This window comes from Callospermophilus lateralis, assembly GCF_048772815.1.
Source record: "Callospermophilus lateralis isolate mCalLat2 chromosome 11 unlocalized genomic scaffold, mCalLat2.hap1 SUPER_11_unloc_2, whole genome shotgun sequence".
NCBI lineage: Eukaryota > Metazoa > Chordata > Mammalia > Rodentia > Sciuridae > Callospermophilus > Callospermophilus lateralis.
In genome coordinates, this window is record NW_027510154.1 from 486,963 (window position 1) to 507,384 (window position 20,422).

Here is a 20,422-nt window from a genome sequence, read left to right on the forward strand (position 1 = left end):
GGCATTTCCTGGATGGCTCAATACAGCCTAATCTTGCAGCACTAAAGACATCAAAAAAGGTCAGCCAGTTTTCTTAGAAGCCTCTTCTCTAGCGCAACAATAATATTAGCCAACACTCATTCAATAGTTATATGCTGAGCAAATCCCTGTATCTTTTTAATTTTATTAACAATTGTACCATGAAGGTACCATTATTTGCATTTTACAACAGACAAACTGAGGTAGAGAAAAATCAAACAACCTGCCCAGGTTCCTTAAGGCAGAAAGTGGCTAAGTTGGTATCTGCCTTCCTGCCTTCAGCTCCCACTGGATTAAGAAATCCCAGTGCTATATAGCCTCAGAGCACTCACTTCTTATACAGCCTTTAGAAACTCAATCCAGGGATGAGACACTCGCTTCAGAAAACCCAGGGATGACAAGCTGACTGAGTAGGAAGCAATGCCAGGAAAACACTCACTTTGCCCAAACCTTTACTGCCCTCTACCTCGTTTCCTTTTTTTCTGTTAAATGTTTCCTCTCTCAAAAGGGATGCCATGAAGATCTACTGGCAGGGGCAGGCTGAGGGGAGGCAGAGCTGGAACTAGAAAAGAATGTGAAGACGGGAGTGTCTGCAGATAAACCACTATAAGAGTGGTCAAGGAGCTTGAAAGTCAACACCTAGGTAGGAAGTAGCAAGTAAAAAGTAACTGAAGATAGCAGGAAGAGAATGGATGAGTATAAGAGGGAGATTTCCAAGGACATGGGCAAGGAGAGACCTCAGAAGGCTGACTGTGTGGAGGGGAGAAGCCCTGTGTTCAAGAGATGGACCAGTGGGAGAAAGCAAGTGGAACCTTGCACTAAAGATAGGGGCATGGAAAAGAGGCAGGACAAGCCATTTCCATCCCCCTGCAAGCTGAAGAGTCACTAATAGCCAAGGTAATAATGGCTGAAGAACATGAAAAGAACTCCTACAAACCTGAGTTACAAGCCCAAACACCTGCAAACACAAGAGCCTATAGATCTAAGATTGACTGCCACTTCTACAGACAAGAAGATCCTTGAGGAAAGTTTTTTGACTACGGACTTACAGACCTAAAACACTTTTTACAAGAGTTCCATTTCCTCCTTTGTTCATGAGAGTACAGTCCCATCTCAGAGTCTTCTGGGAGCACATGCATCCCCACTGGAGAGCTCCCCAGTCTTCAAGAGTGGGACACTTCAGCAAGACCTGTTGGACAAGTCACCCCTGATAGAAAACTACTGCCCTGCTAGACACCACCCTCACAGTCTACAGGGCCTGGACACAAACAATATGAAGCTAGTGACAGTTGCCTGTAAGAAAATGAGCAATCAAGGGGCTCCCTGTTATTGCTGGAGTGAAGCTGCTTTGCTCTGGTGGGTGGGATGCATTATTATGCCAAAACAGTGGGGAGACAGACAAAGGGCATCTTGCAGGGCTCCCTTGGTATTCAAGGGAGAAGAAACAAAATTTTGCTAAGGAATTGTTCCTGATTTACAACACAGTTATTAAGCCTCTTGCTTCCTCTTCTTTTCCTTATTTTCCCCTTCTCTCTGTACTTCTTATACTCTGAGGCTCTTGTGTAAACAGAGAACAAAGATATGGGAGAAACAAGAGGTTTACCAGGAACCAGTGGCTCCTGCAGCCATTCTGCCTGGAATGGCCACCACCTCCCCCTCCTCCTGCTCCTGCTCCTTCCTCCCACCCTGCTATCACTGGTCTTGCCAACACCCACTTGTCCACTTGTCCTTCAGAAGAATGGAGATTCTGCCCTCCAGGAAGTTCCCAGCACAGATCCCCGCATCCCAGCTGATACAAAGTCTTCTCTCTGTTCTCATGTGACACTCTATCAAGAGACTTTTCACCTCAAACAGACTATATCAGCTTTTGGGGCTCTCCCCAACTGTGAGCTCCTTGGGAGCAAAAGGCAAGTCTTCTGAGAAGTACTCCACAGAGCAATGTAAAATCTTTAGCCATTACTGCTATTTAACTCTATATCTCCAGTGCCTAGAGATAAAGTGACATTCAAGTAGCAATTATTATTAGTAGCAACATGTGGCCATGTAGGACTACTGTAATTATCATGGGAATCAGCATAATTGACAACATGACCACTTCAGGAGGTTGGGCCCAGACACTGGCCAAGAGCTCAAGGCAAAGAAGTCATGGTCCTCCAAAGGCAGAAGAAGATAACAGGGTGGTCACAGATCAGAACAGTGAGCTCACAAGCAACAACTTGGATTCTAGAGCCTTGGAATCAAATACTACCATCTCCTTCCTGTGCAAAACATGTGACAGTTTATAAGACAATACCACATTCATTATGTCATTTGCTTTCTACAATCTCTGCTGTGATGTTGGTGGTACTATACCTATTTAACAAGTGAGGAAATGATTCTTACAGAGGAGAAATGGTTTCCTAAAAGTCACCCAGCTAAGGAGTGGTTGGTTAGGTTTCACAGTCAGGTATTCTGATAGTGCATTCTATGTTCTGTGAGTGTGGCCCAGAGTTAGCTATGGCCACCTGAAGACTGCAGGAGAGCACTTATCAACCCATCCAGGAAACCACAGCAAAATCCCCAAGGGTCAGGGTTTCACCAAAGTCAAGCATCAGAGTAGCTGCCATTGGGCAGTGTGCGGTCCTGAATAAGAGGAAGACCAGGAGACAAGAAAAAGGGACTGAAAGGCCCAGCCTGAAATTACCACAGATCTCAAAAGTTGGGGTAACTTTGATTAGCAATTCAGAAACCTCAAAAAGCAGAACCTGAAGAGCCAATTACAGAAGAAATGTCTCCCAGTGGCAGTTATTTCTAATTGCTCATCTGATCCTTATTATAAATCTCTAACCTAAGTATTAAGTTAAACACAAGGAAACGAAGGTTCATGGAGGGCATGTGATATGCCTGTGATCATACAGTAAATAGGGGAAAAGCAGAGAGGAAAGTCACAACTAGACAGAGTCTCAGCAGCCATGCTGGCTGTGCCTTCCACAGGGTCCAAGTTTCCTATGTCCCCCTGTTCTCTACTTGTCCTGCTGAATGTTCTAAGACTTCTTGGTTCACCCCAAATGGGTCTTTTAAGAGACAAGGTAGCAGAGGTGCCCTGGTCAGTGGTCTCAGGTGCAGAGGGTGATGCTGTGGGGTAAGGGGCAGGGGTGGCAAGAATAGCCAGAAAGACAGGGAAAGTATAGCTAGGGGCCTAGGCATCCTTCCTGTAGCATAGCCCTTGGCAGCATGGCCCTCTGGGAACATAAGGAGAAAGAGAACAGACAGGAGGACCAGGCCTCAAAAAGTACCAGGAGCCAAGACAGCCCTGGACCAGGGTTCAAATCCAGGCTGCTGCCTCAGAGCCTGTATGCTAGCAAAAAGGAGAAGCATAACCACCTGCCAGTTCTTATGAAAACAAGGCAGTATTGGAGTAAAAACAGAGAGAGCACCATGCTTCTTTTAAAGCAATCCGTATTAGACATCCACAACCTAGACTCATCAAAACAGCTTGTTATGTAACAAGTTTTATTTGTCAATAAATAAATGAAATAAATAAGGTGCAGTAAGTAAGGCAGTCAGAGGGTACCTGCTCATTTTGCTCATTTTTGTTTAGAAGTTGTTCTCTTTCATGCTATAAATAAATAAATAGGAATCCATTAACATAAGGCAAGTATTGACTACTCTATCACAGTACTGCCCAACTTTCGACTTCCAGAAGAACTACAGTCTGGGTATTTTCAGAAGCAGCTCTTTTGGAATCTGTTCCATTAACCAAACAAGGCACTGACTGCAGGCGGTAAGGCTTATCTTACTTGCTTATGAAGGCTCACAGCTGATGCCCCAGAGTCTGGTTTGGGGTTCCCCAGAGAGCCAGGATGACCTGATTCCTCCCCCAGCAAAGCCCTGAGGGGCTGGCATGGCTGTCAACGCCACAGAGGCTCAGAGCCAGCTGACTTCATGGTTGGGTAATTCCCAACTGCACAGCTCTCTTATTCAAAACTGACTCATTCTTCCATTTACTCTCAGAAAATTGTGCAGCTGAATTAAAAAGAAAGCAGCCCAGGGAACAGGGTTATAGGAGGGAAAACATGGCTTCAGACTAAATAGAAATCAAATGTGAAACTACAGCTCCACAGCCGGGGCAAAGGCCACAGGTATAACTGGGAAGGAAGTTCATGACATTAAGGCCCTAAGACCCTGGAGCCTGGTTTCATCCAGATCCTACTTACAGCCTGGCATCCACGAGAATTAGCAAACTCCCTGCATTCAGGCAAGAGCCATGTTTTATTTGACCTGCATGAAAGTATCCTCCCACTCCCAGGCAGGGTTTTCATTTTTATTTTTTTAATTAGTTGCCAATTTATTTCACAGTAGACACAGGTTTCTATTTTTTCCTCAAACCTTGCTGCTTGACCTGGCAACACTGGCTCATATTCTGATATAAAAACTCAGGGGGAGGACAGAAACTTCATATCTCCGGTAGCTACAGATCTGGTTGGCTTCTCCTGTTCTTGTTTGAGGACTGGGTTCTGCAGCATCTGAGTGTATAAATCTTAATTTACATAAAGCATTATGGAATAAATGCTCACTCTGATTTACTGCAGGCCAGAGGTTGGGGGCTTGTTGATAGCCTCTTGACATCCAGAAGCTTCTTGCACAGAGCAAAGAAATCAGAAGACCTGGTATTGAAAAATCTTTGGCCATGACCTGCATTTTATCTGGTCCCTGTGTGCCACTCAAATAGGAGGTCTCCTGCTATGCAGGAGGGAGCTTGTGCAGTTTGAAAGCCCCTTTTTAAACTGTTTATAGTGCTGAAGGATCAAATAAATAAATATAAATGTATATAATATATAAATGAAATAATATATATGTGTATATATACACACATATATATGTATGTATATATATGTATATATAAATGTATATATGTATATATATACATATATATGGATATAAATGTATATATGTATATATACATATATATGTATGTGTGTATATATACATATATATATATGAGACATTTTCATAATGTATAAAACACTGCAGTAAGTATGGGTTCCCCAAGGAAGGATTCGTTTTGGGCACAACCATGGAGCTCTTCACCCCCTGTGAACTCTACCTGGAGCAGGGCATCACGGTAGATATTTCTACCATGACATGGAATTTAAGTTGGTTAGCTTTGCTTAAGAGTACACACATGGGTCTGGCACCGTGGTACATACTTGTAATCCCAGTAGGACAGGAAGCTGAGGCAGGAGGATCACGAGTTCAAAGCCAGCCTCAGCAATAGAAAGGTGCTAAGCAATTCAGTGAGACTCTGTCTCTAACAAAATACAAAATAGGGCTGGGAATGTGGCTCACTGGTTGAGCACCCCATAGTTCAATCCCCAGTACCTGCCCCCCAAAAAGAAGAGTTGTACACATGGGATAATAAGAGAATGTTCCCTGTGAAAAGTGGTTCACCTACCAAGAAAAACACAAGGAGGCTCTCTACAAGAGCTGTGAACACAGTCATCCATCCAACATCAAGTTAGCCCTGCTGGAAATTGACTTTTAATGCCTAAGTAAATGAATGTGCTGACTGGTTAATGCTGAAAATTTCCACTAATAAACATTTCTTAAAGTTGAAGCATATTTTCCTGCCCTGAAAAATGCAAAAATGTTATCAGTCATTCAACATGTAAAGTTATCCTCAGTGACTTCATAACTTAGATTCAGAAAGACTGGAAAATGGGATAGCAAGCTTGATAGAGGAAAAAGATGAAAGAGTCCAAGGCCCTGGGCAACCAGAAGATCAGAGTGAGAGAATTCACTAATTAGGATGTGAAGAGCATAGGAGTATTACACTAATATCTGCTTGAGCCAGCTCTGTTCTGAGAAAGAGTGACTACCCTAAGTGTGCATTCCTACCCTGGCATCCATCTTTCCTCCCTGTCACTGAGTTATTAGAGAATAAGCCTTGGGCCAACTGTGGTAATGATAGTTAAAAGGGATGCTGTTATCTCAGCCTGAGAAGGAGGAAGACAATAACTGAACACAGGCATGTCAGTGTCTCTACTGTATCCAATAGAATTTTCCTGCTTCATTTACACCATCCCCATCAACACACATGTACACACACACACACACACACACACACACACACACACACACACAAATGCAATAGATCACCCCAAGAGGATTAGAATGTTCTTCCAAAAGTGAAATAAATGTCTGTCTGGGCCTCATATAAGATGATATATGTGGCCAAGTTCAAATCAAATCACATCCTGAGGAAAGAGCTGTATTTTGCATTCAAACTGCTTTGAACTTGTACACAGAGAATTATTGTAATGGCAGCATCTTCATCTTCTGGAAACCAAATCAGTTGCCTTCTATGAATATTGCCTGAAACAAGACTCTAAAAATATTTCTTTTCTTAGCATTCAAAAGGGGAAAAGGAAAAAAAAATGTCAAGAGTTTGGGTAATGACTCTCACATAGAGAACAAAGCAGTCAAGACACATTTAAATATGAAATTGTATCCTCCAGTTTCTATATTCAAATATCAGCTGTGCTAGAAAAACTCATGTGAATAGATTTATGCATTGAATTGAAGTGCAAAGGAAAAAATAAATAATTCTTATTACAGAAATCGTTGAATGAATACAGAACAACAGATATAAACAATACAGATTGGATCACTCTGCTACACAAAATAACTCAATTTTTCTTTATTAAAACAAAGACATCTTATTTTAAAACTAATCAGAAGACCTAAGGAGAAGAACATAGACCCAGTACCAGCTCAAATATTTGGAGTTTCTTCCTCCTGCCCAGTGCTTTGCTCTGCCAACTCATTTGCGTCCCCGAAACGAGTTCTTCCAGACCCCCCAAAATGTTGTACGTTCTCTCTGAACCTGCTAACCCCCACCAGTAAATCTGTGGTGAGAGGCAGCACAGGAGCTGGTACTACTGGGAAAGACTGTTAAGGAAGAAGAAGAACCTTACCACTTCTGGGAGCAGCCTAGTTGAGAGGTCATGGATGGCTTTGACCACTATACATATGGATGACAGAAGGAATATCACCCCCAAGATGACACAGGCTCTGAAAAAAACAAAACATTAAGAGTCTTAACTGGGAGAACTCCATACTGCTGAAGAGTTGGCACAGTTGACCACGATGAGCACACCATCTGAAAAGTAAATTTTGCCATAATTCACTGCACCCCCCCAGTCCCAGAATTGAAGCCAAGTTACTCTGGGAGAACACAGTTCAGGATTTTATCAACAAAGGCAACCTCACAGGTAAGGGGTTCACCATCCTACATCACCTTGCAGTACTCCATGAATGCTGGCAATGGAAGGGTCGGCCATAAAAGCGTCATGGAAGCCATCTCCCTTGCCTGGCAAATTTGCTGCTTCAATCCTGCTCAGGCTAAAGGGTGAAGAGTTTAATAACAGAGTGGAGACTGGCATGGGACATCCCAAGCTCGGCCATTTAACTTGTTGCAGGTTCTTGGTCAAGGAACTGAAACTCTTTTTAGCTTGTATTTTCTCACCTTTTGGATAGGAATAATATGTCCTACCTGAAGATGAAATGAAATGATGAAGTAAACCGTTGATGATTATAGCTGAGACAAAGGCAGGCAGCTCCCGATGCCTCTTCTGGATATGACTCAATAAAATACAAACCTTTGGATTTTCCCAGCCAAAAGAAGGAGAAATGATTTGATAATTAGAAAAGACAGAGTGTCTATGGTAAGAGAGAGGAAGGAAAGAAGGACAGGAAGGAGAGGACAGAGAGGATGACAAGAAAGAGAGAAGAAAAAATAGAAGAAAGGATGAGGTCAAGCAAAATACCCAGCCCAGGAGGAGGCAGGAGCCAATGATAAGAGTAGATGATACACAACTGGGAAGGTCAGGGGGAGAGGACTATAAGAAAATCTATGGGGTTCATGACAGAATCTGGCAATCCAGATACAATAAATCTCAGGAGACAGAAAATGAAAGTAAACAAGAGGAAATGCTAATCCTAATACAAGGGTCAAAATACCAAAATGGAGAGGAAGAATACAAGGACAACTACAATTAGTTTTAGATCATTCCTATCTCAACATGGTGCTACCATCATTTGGAAGCCTCTTCCACCAGGTAGCAAATAGAACCAATTTTCAGGGCTGGGGTTGTGGCTCAGTGATAGAGCACTTGCCTAGCATGTGTGAGGCCCTGGGTTCAATTCTCATCATCACATATAGATAAATAAATTAGAAAATCAAGGTCCATTGACAACTAAAAATATATCTTTTAAAAAAATGTTTTTTCATTATTCTTCTTGGATTCCCTCTTTTGACTAACAGCACATTCCCAAACTGTTCACCTAATTTTGAAGTGGAACATATGTACAATCCTAATAAACCCGTGGATAGATACAATCCCCCTAATTTAGAAGTGAGGAATATAAGCAGGTGAACCCACGGCATGGAATGCACTTAGGAGTCTTCTTACCCACCCTCTAGTGGTAGGTTTTATCCTTTCAAAGACACAGAATGAATCATTGCAGGCTGGAGCAAAAACACACAAAAAATGAACACATAGATAGAGGAAAAGGTAATGAATGGGCTAGGATCTTGGTGGAGACTTGAGCAAATGGATGAGTCACCATCAGTGCCATCCATTCTTGTAATGAGCCCCCACGGAAAAACATATGCTCGAGAGGGAGAAAAGAGAATGTGGGCAGTAAAAACACATGGCCATGGCTGACCAGCTCAGTTGAGATGGTGCACCTGGGGCAGGTGACCAAGTGCTCTCAGGCCCTTACTGGAGGGTCCTTTAGTAACTAGGGACTGGAACAAAGGCAGGGATTCCCCGAGTTTCAGGATCAGTTTTAAGCAAATACCAAGCACCTCCTTGGAAGATGGCCAGCTGTACTCAGTGCTTGGAATAACCATTTATACCTGAGAGCAAAGGGACTGGAAGGGGTCCCAGTACAGACAAAAAAATTGAAGTCAATTAGGCCTGCAACATAAGGTTTGTTTGTTTGTTTGCTTTTTTGGGGGGTTACTAGGAAAAGAACCCAGGGCCTTGCACGTGTAAGCTAGTGCTGTACCAATGAGCTACATCAGCAGCCTGCAAAATTTTCATTTGGTTTTCCAAGAGTGAAAAAAAAGTAGGATTTATTCAAGTGAAAAATAGAAACAGAAGTCTTGCAAGAGCAAGAGGTCAGTTTTGCAATGTGGCTTTTTTTTCCTCGATTCACAAAACTCCTGGGTGACTGGAAAAGACTCCTTTTTAGGTAAATTCAATCACAAACTAAGCACCTCCCAGCCACTGCACTCTTCCAGGGAACTTTTTTTTTCTGCCTGACTAACACCCCAGTTCGATATATCAGACTCTAGGGTAAACCTAGACGTCTGCATTTTTTATAAAAGCTTCCAGGCAATTCTAATGTGTACTGGCCTAGTTTAATTTTAATCTAATACTAATGCAAGGCCCAGACCCAAGTGAAGCCCTGTCACCAGGGAGCTCATTCTATGAGGCAAAGTCCATGACTCCCTGGAACAGAGGCAGGGAGAGAGTGGTCACTCAAGCTGGCAAGGAGGGAAAGACTGGTCTCATGGCCTTTCCAGGCCCCAGGCCCCACAGAACATGTGTTTACTGATTCGCTTTTTCTCCCTGAGAAACAAATAGGACAGCTAGACCTTCTCTAGGTAATTTGTCCACTATATCCTCTTCTCTATTCTCCTGGGGGAAAAAGGAAACAAATAGCCTTGGGTTATTCAGGACAGGGAACAGTGATGCACAGGAAATCTACTTCTGTGAGATCACTGCAGGCATGGCTTGATCATGCACAAAAAGTGGGTTTTTATTTTATTAAATTACTTAATATATGTACATTAGTTAAAGCATATGTATATTTTAATTTCATTACATTACTCAAGTACATATGCTTAAGACAAGTTTAAATACAGCAAGAGCCTCGATACATAATTTCTTGCTTACTTATTTTTAATCAAAGCTACACTATAAATTCCTTAGGTCAAAAAAATATTTTAAAATAAAATTTTAAAATGGACATTTAAAAACACATTTTTATTTCCTAATATCTATAGTAGCATGTAGCAGGATGTCTCAAATGTATCTGTAGAGTGGATATAAACATCAATGGATTAATTAATCACTAACTGATCTGTAAATTACTCCCTGTAGATTCTAAGGGGCATCAACTGTTAGGAAGAAAGAGACTCTTAACCCTTCAGTCAAATGCACATGGAGTAGCCCACACTGTAAAGTGATTCTGAAATATAACAAAAGTCAAAAGAAAATGTGTGATCTGGTTTAATAGACTTGAGTTTCACAGAACTTTAATCATTATTTTCTTCACCGAGACACCTGTGAAAATGCCCAAAAATGTTTTAAGAACTCACTATCAATTTCTTTTAAATGTGTTACAAATTCAAAAACCACAGTAACCCCTCCTTCAACACTGCTGGAGCCTGTGTCTTAGGACCCAGCCACTCTGACAGCCCGAAGCAGCTATTAATAGCAGAGTGTGTAATGCTATTTTTATGGCTTATTAATAATATATTGTGTTTACACAGCAGCTTTCTCCTCAGGCACTCAGAGTTCTGCACATCAGCTCACAAATCCCCTGGAGGCAACTCACCAGACCTAGGTTTTTGTTTTTCTCCTATTTTATTAATGAGGAGGAAGAAAGGTATGTTTCATAAATACAAGGAGTCAAAATCGCATGTTGAGGACTAAGAGGCCTACCCAAGGTCACCCAAGGAGTTTGAAGTCTACTCAGAAATAGAACCCAAATCAACTAATGACCTCCCAATGGCCACTCCCAGTCAATCATCCAACCACTGAAAGACTCTGGATGTTCAAATCACATGCTCAAACCAATAAAGATTTAGGTCAGGATCAAACATGGCTGCTTCTGCATCTGTGTGAGCTACTTCCAAGCTTAAGGATGGATGGCAAAGGGTGGAAAAGGATACCTACTCCCCTAGCACATGTGGCCTTCACCTGGATAGGTTGGCAAGACAATAGGACACTGAGGAGCCAGGTCACCAGAAAGCACATCAATATAGTCCCCCGATGAACCCAGACTGAAACTGATCTTAAATTCCCACTGGACCACATCAATGTTTATAGCAGCTCAATTTACAATAGCTAAACTGTGGAACCAATCTAGGTGCTCTTCAACAGATGAATGGATAAAGAAAATGTGGTACATAAACACAATGGAATATTAATCAGCCTTAAAGAAGATCGAAATTATGGCATTTGCCACTAAATGGGTGGAGCTAGAGAATATCATGCTAACGGAAATAAACCAATCCCCCCAAAAACAAAGGCCAAATGTTTTCTCTGATATGTGGATGCTATTTCACAATAAGGGGACTTGGGGCTAGGGAAGAATAGAGGTCCTTTGCATTAGATAGGGGGAGTCAAGGGACAGGATGGGTTATAGGGGTAGGAAAGATAACAGAATGAATCAGACCTTATGACGCTATGTGCATATATGATTACATAAACAGTGTAATCCTACATCATGTACAACAAGAAGAATGAGAAGTTATATTCCATTTATGTATGATGTGTCAAAATGTATTCTATTGTCATATGTAACTAATTAAAATAAATTAAAAAAATTCCCAAGGGACCAGCAGTTATCACAGTGTGAGCCACAGATCAGTAGCATCCACACCACCTATGAACTTGATAGAGAAACAAATTCTGAGTAAATCCTCCCCAGCCCTACTGAAGCAGAAGCTCTAGGATAGGGCCTTCCAGTTGATTCTAATGTGTGTTCAAATTTAAGGAACAGTATTAAGACACAATGTCCAAAAGAAACCTAGTGAAATCCAAAGAGATGGCCAAAGCCATTACAAAGAAATGATTAAAGGGGGTTAAACTCACCTTTTATTTTCCAGCTAAAAACTACGAATTGCTAACTGTGCATAACATTGGAAATCTATGAATAATCTAGAATCATTACTTTTTGCCTTTGAAATTATAAGGGCAAAAACCTACTGACAGGTATTCACATCCAAACTGAGGTCAGACTGAAAGTTCGGTCCCGTGTCAATTGCAGGTTTGAAGGTCTATAGCTCCTACTCATGAGGCCTAAGTCCTGGCATGCCAATTCTAAGTAACTTCCCCTCAGATCAAAAGAGCCACGCACCAGAAGCTTCTCCCATCACTCTAATTTACAACAAGCCTAAAACACAGTGTAGCCCTGGCAATTAACCAATTCAGGTCACAGTTTAAAGCACAATTATTTTGGTGATCATGTTTTATTATAGTCTCCAAAGCACTTGTAATCTGCGGCATTGTTCAAATGTCAAACAAATAATGAAAAATAAAAGACAGTGATATGAGCATGCTTAGCACTTAGGACTCCACCGTTGCGAATGTTCATTTATTCATAGCTCTTTCTCTCCATGAGTTCTGCCATTTCAAATAAAGCCACAAACCAAAATTGGTTTGGAGGCAGTATAAAAGGAAGGAGAAAGTCAGTAATGAATGGTGGTAAGACAGTCCCCCATTCTCTATGATAGCTATGCCCAACAAGCACCATTTTGCTTGAGATTCTGCCCCTCCCCTCACTCCATCATTATCACCTCCTGCCTCCTCTCTTCTTCAGCAGCTCCCTCTCTTCTTCTAATATTTTTATACTATCTTCATCTCTTTTCTTGACTCTCCTGGGCTCCAGGTCTCATTTCCTTTCTCTGTTCATGTTCCCATCTCCCCCTCTTCAACTTCATCCACCGGCTGTTTTGTGAATGGGTTGCAGCTAGGGTGAGGTTGAACTGGATTGGGTATGGTCCCTCAGAACAGAGCTCTCCAGGCAAGAGGTCCATCCCCCTGTTCATAGTTAGACCATCCGTATCTTCAGCATCCAACAACTAAAGATCTCTCCTTTCTCAACAAGTGTCCATTTGCTTTTATCTATAATAATTCACAAGCTGAACTGAACAAATAGAAATCCCATTCCCCACCCTCCACACCTCCAGGGATAGAAACTAGGGCCTCTAACATACTAGGTCTTTTCCTTAAGAAGTAGGGAGAGGAAGCTTTTAAATCACACAGAAATCTTTCCAGAGGAGCTCTGAGTTGACTTTGAATGAAGTCAAAAGTCAATCCAAAGGAGCTGACTTAGTAAAGAGGGATAAAAAGCAGATTCAAAGGCATATCAGATTCCTTAGTTCAGCACATTTATACTGTCTAATTACTTTGTGCCAAGCACCATTCTAGTGAGCAGGCCATGAAGATATCTGGTGGAAGAACCCTCCAGGCAGAGAGAAGAGCAAGACTCTGAGGCAGAAGGTCTGCCTGACATGAGGGAGATACATCAAGGCAACCACAAAGGGAATGAGAAAGAGGGAAAATGATGGAGGTGAATTCAAACAGTGAGGATCCTATAAGGTCTTGGAGCCGTTACAAGGATGAAGGCATTTACAATGATGAAAAGCCACAGGGGACTAGAACTTGGAAATGACTCTGTGTGGCATATTTTAACCAGATCACTGATGCTTGGCAACAGCAGAAATGAAGAGAAGAAACTGTTAAAGTATTCAGGTCAGCTGAGAGCATGACAAAGGATGTCTTAGGTCAGTATAATCACACTGAAGGAGTGAGGTTTTTGGTGATGGTCTGATTCTGAGTCTTGGTTTGTTCAGGGATATATTCCATTTTATTAATGCATGATATTCAACAAAAAAAGAGTCCAGATGATGTAAGCCTTGGGACCTAAGAAAAGGGAAAGATGGAGCTGCCATTTCCTGAGGTAGGAAGAATGTGGGAAAAGCATGTATTGAAGGGGAAAGATCAGGAGTTCAGTTTTGGACATGCTAGGTTTGAGATGTCTGTTAGACATCTGTTATGGTTTAGATGGGAGATGTTTCTGAAAAACTCATGTGTTAGACAAGGCAAGGAAGTTTAGAAGTGAAATGATTGGGTTTTGAGGGGCCTTCACCTAATCAGTGAATTAATTCCCTGATAGGGAATAACTGAGTGATAACTGAAGGCAGGTCAGGTGTGGCTGAAGGAGGTAGGTCACTGAGGGAGTGCCTTAGGGGTTTATATTTTGTCCCTGGAGAATGGAGTCTCTGTCTCTCTCTGCTTCCTGGTGCCAGGCTGTTTTCCTCCACACTTTTCCACCATTATATTCTGCCCCACCTCAGGCCCAGAGGAAAGAAGCCAGCCCTCTATGCACTAAGACCTCTGAAACTATAAGCCCCCAAATAAACTTCTTCTCTTCTAATTGTTCTTGTCAGGTATTTTTGGTCACAAGCAACGAAAAAGCTGATAAAATAACATCCAAGTGGAAGTGTTGAAAAGACAATTGGAGATGGGCACTTAGATTCAGAGATAAGTTTAAGTGGAGGACATAAATTGGGAGTCATCAGCACAAAGACTGCATTTAAGTCTCAGAAGTGGGTAAGATCATTACCCACTGCTAAGAAACCACAAATTCCCTAGTAAAGCTGGAGGACAGGTTTCATGAAGAGTCCCTGCTGGAAAGCTGAGTAGAAAGGTGGGAGTGGGCCATCCCTGAGAAGCCTCATGTGCTTAGCTGAGCTGCTTTAGCTTTCTTACAAAAACCAGAGCTCCAGACAACTTTGAAAATGATGATGATTAGATTAGTATTTTTTAAAGCTAACTCAGGCAAAAATATATTTTGTGAACAACTGCAGGGCCTGACATGCCCTGCTTCCTCCTCTCCATTCTTCTTTCAGGCTCTACTCCCAAGGGTAGGATTGACAGCCACCTCATCCGACCTTGAACCAAGGCACCTGACCCAAACTGAGGTGATCAGTCCCATTCCATGGACTTTGAGACCAAGATGAATGATAGTAAGGACTGAAAACCAAGATGATTCATCTCATAACAAGGATGAGAGAAGTCCGAGTTTGGCCAAGCTTTCCAACCCAAGTGCTTAACCAATATTCCTTGGGGAAGGTGGGCTTACCACGTGGTGGCTGATTCCCTCTTGAGCTAGTTAGGAAATCCCCCCAAATTAGGCAGAAGTTGCAAGGTCTTGGAAATCATACAGCATCCTACCAGAATATTCTGCTGTCTGGGAGTCATAGGCTTACTGAGATCAAAGTGGGGGAGGAATGAGATATCACTTTTGATGAGTGAGTGACAGGGTAAACATGTAGAAGAGCATATGAGAGGGAGGGATGATATTGCTGTGGTCATCCTCAGAAAACACCATCTGCCACAGCAATGAAGAGGCCCCAGTCTGCATCAGCCATGCGCTAGTTTGGCAAACATTTGTTTCCAGGTACTCTTTCCTACAAGGGTCAAAGCAGCTTAGACACAGCCTGGTGCTGAGGCTTCCGTGTTGCAGTAGACAAGGGGATGGACAGATGTCAGGAGGAAACAAAGAGGCCATTTCCCAATAGGCCACGGAATAAAGACATACAAGAACTGAAGCCCGCTTGTGATTTCTGGGACTGCCATGCTAGGTGGAGGAACCAGCACCAGCTGTATGGGAAACAATGAGCTCAGCACTTTACACAGGACTTCTTGGCATGACTTGGTTAATTTAGTCTATTATTCCTTTTTATCTCTACAAAAATATTCTAGCATTACCTTAGTAAACTATTCTCCAGTGTTTCAACTTAGTTGATTCCAGCATTTTAAGTAATTGGCTTAAATTGTTCATTTGCTTTGATCCACTTCTGGGAATCTATCCCTAAAGGAAAAGCTTCTTTTGCAGAAGAATGTTCACAGCAGCATTATTTATACTTAAAGATGGGAATTATCAATGTGCCACAAAAAGAGTGTTTAAGTTACTGTGATATATCAATTCAGTTGACAATTGGGTAACATTTAAATTGTTTTCAATAGATCACAAAAAAAAAACTGCCTAAAAATAAAAATAAAAAGTGAAAAAACAGGATTAAAATGATATCTACAGATTATAAATATGTACAAATAAATGTAAATCTGAGAGGAAATTGGAGGAAGGAAATAAACTTTAAAGTAAGAATGGTGAAAAGATAAACTTTTTCCCTTCTATTTTTCTGAATGCTGAATTTTTTTTTCTTCCTCACCTTCACCCCAGTACTGGAGATTGAACCCAGCTCTATCACTGAACTACTTCCCCAGTCCTTTTTACATTTTTTTAAAAATCATTTTAAGTTGCCAAGGCTGTCCCCGAATCTGCAATCCTCTTGCCTCAATCTCCTGAGGGGTTGGAAATACAGCCATGTGCTATCACATGTGGCCTAAATGCTGTATTTTTTGATAAAAGTTTCTAGAATGCCTTCTTTAGCTACATCTCTTTTTAACATTTCCATTTATTTATGTTCTCACATGACAGAAAAATGGTGGTCTTTATTAAGTCTCAAACCTGAAGATGTAAAATAATCAGGTTCTGTGAGCACCTATGAAATTGAGCGAGGGGCTCAAGTGTGTACGGTGTGGTTTTGTGGATTGTCATACTGTTTCTGGGTAATATGCAGTTGTTCCCCAGTATCTACAGTGAGTTGCAGCAGCCCATCATCTGTGCATGCTCAAGTCCTTTAAGTAAAATAGTATAGGTTTGCATGGAATCTATGTACATCTTACTGTATACTTTATATTATCTCTAGATTATTTATAATAGCTAATATGATGTAAATGCTATGTAAACAGTTGTTTACTGTATTGTTTAGGAAATAATGACAAGAAAAACATCTGTACATGTTCAGTACACTTTCTTTACCAAATATTTTCAATTCATAGGTTAGTAGATATAGAACTTGTGGGTAGGAAGGCCAAGTGCAGCAAGCATTCACCCAATCTCAATTGTTCATGTCTCCATTCCCAAGACCAGGTTTCCTGGCTGGGGCTGTAGCTTAGTGGTAGAGCACTCACCTTGCATGCATAAGACCCTGGGTTTGATCCCCAGGACCACATAAAAATAAACAAATAAAGATATTGTGTCCATCTATAATTAAAAAAATATTTTTTAAAAAAGACCTAGTTACCTTATAATGAAAATAGGAATGATTAAAAAAACAAAAACAAAAACAACAACAACAGTGTTTTCCCTCTCAGGATTGGTGTGAATATGCCAGTAAATGATATCGAGCAAATACCAAAGGTAATATTCAAATTTAATCCTTCTTTCATCACTGGGACTTCTGATAAACCCACCACAGACAGCCCTTTTTGAGGCCAAGTCTTATAGGGGAAAAATTCCTTGAGGCCAACACCCTGTGATCTGTGAGTAAGAATTTGTGGCTTATGGAGAACTTTCATGGCATTCTCCTGTGATTTTCATCTATGCTGCCAAGTGGAGGATGCTCTTTCTTCCTAATCTGACAAGTTATGAGGGCTGCAAGAGGGGTAATAGGAACAGAGAACTGGGGAAGGTCTCAAAAAAATTCATGACCTGTCCAGGTTATAAACATAACCAATAACTTGAATCCAAATCTGAAGCTTGCAACATAGGCAAACTGTGTCTTGGAGACTGTAATGGTTAATTTGAATTGTCAATCTGATTGGATTGAGATGCCAAGGATTAAGAGGCTGGTGGGTGTGTCAGTGAGGGTGTGTCTAGGACATGTGGGATAGCCAACTGAAATGAGACCTTCCCTAAGCATGGGCAGCAGCATCTAATAGGATGATGCCTTAGATGGAATAAAGTTGAAAGAACAAGGAAGCAACAGCAGATGCATGCTCCATTCCTCTTGAATGGGCTCTTCATTGCTGCTGTGATTGTCTGAAGATATTGGACTTGCACTTCTCTACTCTTCCAAAGTGGATTCTCTAGAAGCTTTTGGCCTCAGACTAGAATAGCACTGTTGATCTCTCTTGTTCTGGAACTTCAGCCTCTTGGACTGTGCAGCTACTGGTTCTTCCACCTCTCCAGCTTGCAGACAGCCATTGTAGACTATTCATCTTCTGGTCAGAGAAGTCAACCTAATAAGTCCCCATTTTATAATTATACTTCCTGTGGATTCTGTTCCTTTAGAGAACCCTGACTAATATAGAAACATTGGTGTTTTGTCTATCCAAACAAACACAAACAACTTTTGAATACAGTTTTATGCACAAATTTTCAAACCCAAACAGAAATGCTTCTGGAGTCGCTAAGCTGGGGTAGGACTTAGGAGTCCAAGGATCTAGATCTATACTTGTCATCAACTTAGAGAAACATAGGAAAACATCTCCAGACCCTGGTTTTCTCAGGTTGAAATTAACAAATTTCACTTAAACACCAAGGTTTTGAGACTTTAAAATTCCAGTGCAGATGTATCAATGGGAATTCCTGCTCATTAAAGATTTTTTTTTTTAAATTTTAAATCAACAGGCTTGAGGGACAGATTTATTTACATAACCAAAATCTAAAAACTTAACAGTAGGTATTAGTTACCCATTGGCAAGTTAGGGTAGAAAATATGAGTCTCCCAATGAGGGATCTGAAAACTCTAGGTTTCTTTTCATATATCACTACAAGTTTGTCAGATGGGAAAAAAGTGCACTATGCTTTTGGCTGGATCTTACTCATTTATGAAACATCTCTGTGACCTACAAGCTCTACTATTTTGAAGGGCTGACATTTTCTAGCATAAGAGAAGAAAAAAATAGATAACACGGAAAGGGAGCATTTTAGAAGAAAATGTTATTCATCCATTGAGTTGGGAAACTAGTTTTCTAAACAGAACAATGATTTAAAATTATTTGAAAAATTATCAATACCTTGGAGCCCCAAAAGGTTGCAATTTGGGAAAAGCACATAAATGATTAAACCTAGAACTTTCACCTGGAGGGGGCAAGTTCCGGTAAATTCTGTAACTTAAAGAAGTTTCATTGAAATCTATCACTGAATTCACAAAATACTAAAAGATGAAAATCTTCTGGTAAAGAGGCTATTAAGAATATCACTGATCATATCATCTGGAAAGGCAAATGCTGGGGTTTACTATCATATTGCCACTAGCATACTTCCCATCTCAGGAATGGAAAAAATTAAGGAATCTAACTGTAACTTGCTATAGTGTTGAATTAATACAGAGATATTATAGAATAAAGACATGTAGGGAAAAATGTTTTAAAGCACTTGGAATCACCTAAAATACTGCAGGGGCAATAAGGTGTAGATGGTGCTTTTGGTGCCACATCTTCTGCCAGCTCAGATTTCCTTCCAAGTCTTAGAAGACACATCCCTGTGTTCTTTAACACAGTTCCATCTCAGCACTCACTGCAGTGGCCTGTATATACTTCTCAGAGACAGAATCCAGCCCCTCTGCCTACAGAAAAGATCATGATAATGCCTCACACCTTAATTGGCTTTTCATCCATCCCTGTCTAACTTTCCCCACTCCCCGATTGGGTTTTCTGTGAATCCTTCCTGGAATCAGCATCAACTAATCAGCTACTTGCAACCAGGTCTTTGCTTCAGGCCCCAATCCCAGGCAGAAAAATTTCCAGAAGTATTTTTAAAAGGAACAGTTATAGTGCACTGTCAAAATAAAGAGAAAGCAAGACCATATGGAGATTAAATGTACAAACACCTCTGTGAACAAACCAAAGTAGATCCAGGACAGCACCTTCAACATTCTCTTGGTTTTGCAAGTTAAATCTATCCAGGATCCCCAAATTAGGACATTCTTCCAGACTCAAAAATCAAAACAAATGCAACAGTCCCTGGCACAATTGTTATAATAGCCTATGATTTCATATTGCCATTTAAGATACTCACAGATCCAAAAGCAAGAACATGACTAAACTAGACCAAATGAATCATGTGAGATAACCAAAGTTAGATTTTTTTCTCTTTCAATTAATACATTTTTTTCTGAAATCCATTGATATTCCCCTCCTTTGGAGGTAGTCTATAAACTCTTCTATATTATAGAAGGAGTCACTTCCAAGGTTTGTGTCTGCCTCAAATGAGTGCAGTTAACAAAGGTCACATCTAGATGTGATCTAGGAGGCAGGGACAACTTTGGAGCAGAAAAAGACATGAGCTTCTCTTGGAGCCAGATGGACTCAGAAAGGTTGTCATTAGTCCTTCTGAGGTCTGGCACTATCCAGAATGGAGCAGAGGGCCTGAGTTTTCTGTAATCTGTATCAACGCAATCAGAAAGACAGAAAAGGAGAAAGATGAGTGAGCTTTGAAACACAGAGATGTCCTCTAGAGGACATCTAGAGGGTGGATGTGAAGGAAGAGGGAAGAGTGGACAACCATGTATCAAAGGAGGAACAAAGATGGTTCAGATCTCCAGGCCTACCCTCAAGGTATTCATCCAGAAACCAAGCACTTGTGCCAATATAAAGGAAAAGGGGTATGGGGAAAAGAGACCCTTGTTATCAGTCACCTAACTCAACATACTACCTACCACCTTAGAGAAGCAAGGAAGGGAGGGACTATTTGACAACAAACTTGTCATTTTATATTTGATACACCCACACAGAATCAATGTCCTAAAAAGGACTCATTTGTC

The 20,422-nt window shown here is 41.1% G+C and overlaps 1 pseudogene; it reads right to left on the reverse strand.

The window, feature by feature from the left end:
- LOC143388539 (uncharacterized) overlaps positions 1–20,422 on the reverse strand; it is a 200,403-nt pseudogene that overhangs the window by 21,739 nt on the left and 158,242 nt on the right.